The 7347-nt window shown below is 40.2% G+C and overlaps 1 long non-coding RNA gene across 1 annotated transcript; it reads left to right on the top strand.

Moving 5' to 3' along the window:
* Window positions 1-3589: 3589 nt before the first annotated feature.
* Window positions 3590-7126, top strand: LOC308316179. The gene is made up of 4 exons (XR_013964129.1): window positions 3590-3693; window positions 4089-4268; window positions 4703-4824; window positions 7080-7126. It is a non-coding gene; the product is annotated as an uncharacterized lncRNA (long non-coding RNA).
* The last annotated feature ends 221 nt before the right edge of the window (window positions 7127-7347 follow it).

The raw sequence follows: 7347 nt of genomic DNA, 5'->3' as shown, positions 1-7347 counted from the left end.
AAATGCTATATGGGGCTGGGTGAACATTGCTGAATTGCCAAGCTGAAGAGATATCCTTGGATCCAACACAATGATTGGAGAACTGGCTGCCTTGGATGATAAAGGAGGAGAAAGCCATGCTTTCTACATAAGCATTGCTATTGTGTAGGACTAGGACAATAAACAAGAGTACAACATATACTGCACTGCAATGTACAATATCTGACTGGTTGTTCTGTAGAGTAAATCAATAAAATAAATTGCTCAGCAGTCATATAAGACTCACGCAAAGCAAGCCCACTTCTCAGCGAGATGGTCAGACAAGGACAAACCAAGTTACAGGCTGGTGTGTGAGTTTTTAATCATTTATAATTTTTCAAATTCATTGTCCAAATAAATCAAGTTAGGGAAGAGTAATCCCTGGGCGAAGGGGAAATTACTTTTACTGCCTATAGCAGATGGATGCTCAGATAGCTCAGATGAGCGCATAGGGGGCACATGTCTGCTGTCGTGCTCAGGGACATTTTTTCGATAGAGCTTGGGCAAGCTGAGGGTCAACCTGCATGGCCTCTCTACCCACTCGGCTATCTATGGCTGCCCTACAAAGTTATTGATACAACTCTAACCATGCTAGAGCCCAACTTAAAGCAACCATCTTTGTGTTTCTTGTGTTTCTACGACTGGCAGAGGGCAAGCGTCACATCTTTCACCTCTTCGTCTTCACTTTGGTGGAATGTAACTGCATGTTCAAAATGTAACCAAATGGAGCCTGAGACCCAGAAGAGAATTTTTGGACCCAAACTAGTAAGTGGGGCGGAAGTTCCAGACCCAGGGTGCCAGCCCGATTCCGGCGAGCCACCCCGCGTCTGAAACGGTTGAGAAATGACAGAGTTACCGTGTGGGGGTCTGTCTACTGTACCCTCTACAGTACTGTACTGTACTGGCACTGTACTGGCACACTCAAAATCACCATATTACAGTTAATATGTGCGTGTGTTAGGTTGCGCACAGGTGGTGAAAAACAACCATGCTGTTTTCGTGCTCAGACGCACCCACCCACCCAGCCACCCACACACATAGCTCCGTAAGGGAGCAAAAGATGGTGGTATTTCATCATGAACATTAGTGAGGAAAAGTGGTGAAGTGGTCATTTAAATGTTATAACATTTTTTTTTATTATTATTTTCAAATTCAAATTATTTTGAAAATGTTTTTTACTTTTGAAAAGAGTACACAATATTTACTAAGTTACGATCCATAAAAACAGCAACTGTTCATTCTATCAAAACAACATGCATCATGGGACAACCCAGCAGGAATGTGCTCCTCTGATGCAATGATGAGATCCACATTAAGGGAGGGGCCATTCATAAGGCAAAAAATATGGGGCCCCAGTGACTGATGTGCACTCATTAGGGAGTGCCCTGACACACCCACCCGGTCCATGTCCCATCGGCCAGGCCCGCCAAAGTCTAGCCCTCGGCACATAACTAACTTCTCACAAAAAGCCTTGTGACCCAGGATTCCATGTCTAATCAATTTTCTGCATAAAATGTGATGCTCCCCCCCCCCCCCCCCCCCCCCCACATCCGCCCCTCCCGTTAGTCATTCAGAGCACACACAACAAGGTCCTGTATTTCCACTATGTATTAATGCATGACAGAATCTTACATTGGTTTATGACAACAACATCTTGTATCACTTCTTCAAAACCATGTTATAAAGTGCTTTACAGCAAGAGAACAAATATGCAGAAAATGTATCATGTCACAGAGCACAATGTTCTAAGCCTACACATAAAGCTAGCACCAGGCCTCTGTGTCATGTTCGGCTGTAGGAAACAGTCTGTAAGCAACTTTGATGCTACTGTATCGCTTGTTTGCTGCACTCACTTAAAGTGCAGCAAACTCAAATTAATTTGAGTTTAGCATCATAGAATGGAGTCAAGTTGTAACTGTCCTAACTCTGGTCCTCTAATGCCAGCATTAGAGCTGTGGACCAGAGCTAAAACTGTCCAAAGATAGCTCTAAATGTATCTCTGAAGAGAAGATGAGACTTCAGCAAAACGTATATTATGACGAGGAACCAAAAACACAGTTCAACTGATGGATCGTTTGTAATATGCTTGGGTTAGGACGCCCCCTGCTGTGGCTACTACCTAATGACATTTCAGGGGCAAAGTTTAACATGTTTCTATCAGCAGAACGCATGAGAAATTAGAATAATCGAATTTTTGCAGACAACCTAGCTAGGAGACTGTCGTAGATGTATTTTTGGATTTTGAGATTTTCAATTGGTACCCATTAGAGCTCCGTCCGAACATGTACAAAAGCAAAATATAAGGTGCTTACTGCTTACCCCGATGCGCCAAGTGTTAGAGATGCCTACGTGGTGCTTGCGCAATGTATTAGTCCGTAGTTTTAAATAAAGACGTGTTTTAATCATAGAGGGTTTTAATCCCGTTTGTGGCCGAAAACCTACTTCCGTTTACTTCCTGTTTACATTGAGCGCAATTCCGGCTTCCACCGGATGCGCCCCTCACTACCGCAATCGAATTGAATACGGACATATTTTTAATACTTCTAATTTAGTAACTTCTAATAGTTCTATAATAGAAGTATAGAACTATTAGAAGTTACAAAATTAGAAGTATTACAACAACATATTTGCAGAATATATTCATTCATAACATATTTAATTCAATACACAGAGTAGGCCACGCACACACACCGTGACGCACGCGCACACACACACACACACACACACACACACACACACGCACACACACGCACACACACACACACACACACACACACACACACACGCCACACACACACGCAAGCGCAACACATGCACAACAACAACAACAACTCGTGTGTGCGTGTGAGCGTGCGTGTGTGTTCCTGCAGATTTGACACAAACATATTGTATCTACTCGCTAGGGGCGCTGCATCTGTTTGTAAACATGCGTCAAAAGCACGTGACTCTGTCGACGCAAGTGAACGTTTTAGCACAACGACCAATCAAAGAACGGGGGTGTGTGAGTGTGGGCGGGGCTTTGGTGTGGACATGCGAAAATGTCGATGGATCCCAGGCAGGGAAACGTCCTGAATTAAATCACCCAGGGGACCAGCCAGGACCACCACCACAGAACGATGCTATACAGAATACAGATACATTATGGCGGGGTTGGTTTGGTGCAGCAGCAATGGATCATGGATTCACTAGAGAGACGCAGGTAAGTCCTCCTCTCAAATCTCCATTCTACGAGAGGATGAGGATCTATTCTGTTCAAATCATTGCATGGGCACACTTCATCACCATGGAAAACCGTTGGCTGGGCCTGATGAAACTCAAGTTGATTTCCTTTATATTAACCGCCGTCCTAAACGATCCTCAAATCGCTCTGTATGATGTTGCCATGATTTTGTCAGTGTATGGGTAGGGGCGTAGGGGGCTATATCATTAAAATGGTTCCCCTCTTGTCTAAATGGCGACAATTAAACTGATTTGATTTGGTAGGCTATAACTTTTCTTTATTAAACAATACTATAATTCAAGCTAATGTACTACAGAGACGGAGGCTGTGTGGATCAGGACTGGGAGAAGAGCATGGGCCATGGAGGGATGGAGAGGAGAGGGACGCTGCTGCGTGGCTCACAAATAATGTGTCGCTCGATCATGAAGATGTTGCGCAGTTCAATTTGACCCTGTGTGAGTAATTAGTACAGTAGTGCTGAATCCGGTAGCCAAGCCATCCCCACCATTATCACATGTTAAATTGTGTATTTAATGTATTTATGAATAGTTGAAACAATACACTTTGTTTTGTTAGCCTATAATTTGTGACGGTTGGGCTTGTTATTATCAACAATATGCTAAACGTCAAAATACTAATAAGCTAATACTAGTCTAGGTAGCATAATATTATATGCCCATGTGAAATGAATTGTAGGCCTATAGCTACATGTACTATTAAACATTCTTGTAGTCGTTCATGAACTTGATATTATGTGATGATTGTTATTCTCTCTTGTTGTTGGCTTATACAAAAAGCTGTTTATTACGTTTGAGTTATGTGAATAACTTGTACTAGTTCTCTCTTGTAGAGCCTGCTGTGTCATGTCCTCGACTCAGCTCCGTCAATCCAGAGGTTTCTATGTGATGCGCACTTTTTATTACTCGTGTAAACAAACCCTCCAAACCGGTACTCCTACTCAACACGAGATGGCGCAATTCAGCGGCTTCAGATCCTGATAATTTAATTCAGTGTTGTTAGAAAGACTCAAGTGAGTATTCTTGGAAAGAATAATTGTAATACAAAATATATATAAAGTGAAGATAATGATACTGTAATGAAACAGAATTGTACTACCGGCAAAGTTCCCAAACCTCCATGACTGGGATAAGGAGCTGATTTCCGAGAGTCCTGAGAGACTGTTGTCTTCTGCTGCAAGCTGTACCTTAGTTATGTTTGTATAAACTGTTTCAACCTTGAGTGCCCTGAAAGGCGCCTTATAAATAAAATGTATTATTATTATTAGACAAAGGAAATGTGAATATGTTTACTCCTATCAAAAATATGGTATCATAATTATGGTGGAAACAACAAAACACTTAATTAAATTTGTAACTTTGTGATTCAATTTACAATTTAGGCATTTTTGATTTGTAACTTTGTGATTACCTTCTGCTAAACATTTGATTACTTTCTCTTTTACAGATAAAATGAGGTATTGCGATCACCTGATGTAAACAGCAAGTTCCACAGAAGTCCTAATAAAACACAAACATGGTGTCTCAATTCAGCACTCAGTTGTTGATTTGTAAAACGTCTTTTTACAGGTAAGCCTATTTTTGTATTAATTGCATATCAATGTTGCACACCGAAAATAGCCGACAGGCTCAAAATAAACTTGTCAGCAAAAGAGCTGGCATTACAACACGTGTTTGTGCTTTTGTGGGCTACGCATTTCAACAACAGGGCACCTTCCCTGGGAGAGATTAAGATTTAGGAAGGGGATCAGGCACACCTGTGAGATGATGTGGCTAAAATTAACACAAAGTCCTGTCAATGAAGAATACAAATAGCAGACAGGATAGGAAGCACCACAATTCATGCATCATTGTCAGTCTAAAAAAAAACAATTCTCATTCATGTTAACCCATTTTGGGGCGGGAACGCCTTTTGGTGTTTTAACTAAGCATTATTTTATACTTTAGCTATTGAAAAATAGCAGATCTACAAGCTCATAGAGCGCCACCGAGTGGCGTGCTATGAACTTGTAGGTCTGCTATTTTTTTTTAATCGTAAAAATGCGGCACAAATCTTTGAATATATATTCTTTCAGAGCGAACGTGTTTTTTTTCTCCGACGTCAGGCCTAAATGGGTTTAAAGTCACATGTAGCTTTGAGTGGTTTTATATTCAGAAGTGCTTAAATGGGAATAATGGGTGGTTTGGAATGTTACTACAGTATGTGACAGTATTTAGTATTTACTGTTACAGACATATTGAATTTCTACCTTATTTGCTGCATGAGTCGAATGAGTCTAATCTGCATTATTAATTTATTATACAGTGTGCTGTAGCTTATATTTAAGTTATAAAAGTTCATATTTGTATGCACTGCAAAGTACATATTTTCTTTATTGCTGTTTCGTTAATCTGTTACGTTTCTATACATACTTCCAAAACGTAACAGTATCCTGTGCTGGTACCTAGACTGAGTGTCTACTCAAGAGGAGTGGATACTATAGGCCACACTCAACTGTTTGTGTCTAAAACAGCAGATCAATAACCTGATCAATAATCCCGGCATGTACGAGTCTTCTCAGAGTGACCATGCTTTGATCTCTCAGATAGATCCCTTACATTTCACAGTACTGTATAGAATTGCTAATACTCTCTTATACAGTAAAATCTCAAGTGTTCATTTAACCCCTGAGAGTGTACAAATGGAACCGTAAGGGTGGTATAATGTATCTGCTTTGACAGTGGGTGTAGACAAAGCTTTTAAACAACTATTTTCACAATGCAAGGTAATACAAGGCACAACAAAGTATCATATAATAGTATTTGGCTGTAGCCCAATATTGAGTCGTAGTCAGCAATTGCAAAGTTAGCAGAACATTTTAAACCAAGAAAATAGGTTAAATCCAGTGCTTAAAGGCTGCGCTTATGGAGGCATTTGCTGAATGGAGATTTCTGTGTGCAGGTCTTCTTGATAAATAATCATGGAAATGAACAGAAACAAACATAAATCATCTTTGTTTGCACTTTTGGCTGAGACAAATAAGGTCTTGTTTTAGCTCAGCACATAAAGGGGACTTTGTGCGTCAGAACTGCAGACAGACCTAATAACCAGTCTTGCTGAGAATAGGGGAGCTTATAACAGGGAAAGAACAGAGCTTGTTCTTCCCATTGGACCTGCTGGATGCTGGTACTGTCCTGTACAGTACGCAGTGCTAATATTCACTGTGCTGCAACAGCCAAAATTAGACATGGATGTCAAGGCCCTCAACCACGATCCACTATTCCCCAGACTAGTGCACAGTTACGGTATGTTATCCATATACTGTAGAACTTAACCACCTATATACTTTGTTGTATGACATGTTGTGAGTTTTCTTATAGATTTGTTATTGTCATCATCTTTTTTAAAGATTTCTTTGTAAGTCATTTATTTTTTCCTGTCAGGCTACTGTATACCAATCACTCTATAAAAAATAAAATAAAGGCAAAAGCCACATAAAACATATCTTAAAAAATATATAGTTAAACCAGGTTCAAAGTGGCTCTAAGTATCTATAAGTATCCCCACATGAGACCATGCAGACTGAGTCTCAAAAAGTATATGCCACTTCCTTGTTTTTATTGTTAGGCTCAGGTCCAGAGGATTCAGTAGGGTTACAGTCCTCTACCTTTCACCAACAGAGCACTGTTTGATGTTTTGATATTATCTGGAGTCTCAGCTGTGATGGTTACTGTACCACTGGAAGTTGGAACACACGAGTGAAAGAAATAAACGACATTATATGTTTTGTTTTGTTTTGTAGTTCAACAGAGCTGTTTTTTCTCCTTTTGTGTTCTCTCCACAGCTCAAAATGACTCATTTCCATAAGAAATTAAGAAGTTGCCAAACGAGGTATGTGAACCATCAGATAAAGCGGCTAAGGGCCAAATCTTTAAATAAATCCTGCTAATGATTAACAAACCCAAAACAGACTGTTAAGACAAGGGCACAGTCCATTTAAAGATACTGCTACTGTGGAACTTTGTTAAGATGTACCGGTAAAACACTTCAGAGTATACTTTAACCACGTGAACCATACAGTACATATTCTGGAGCGAATATTTGGTGAAAAT

This window comes from Protomyctophum bolini, assembly GCF_963924005.1.
Source record: "Protomyctophum bolini genome assembly, chromosome: 5".
NCBI classification, from domain to species: Eukaryota; Metazoa; Chordata; class Actinopteri; order Myctophiformes; family Myctophidae; genus Protomyctophum; species Protomyctophum bolini.
This window is presented reverse-complemented; position numbering and strand designations above follow the sequence as displayed.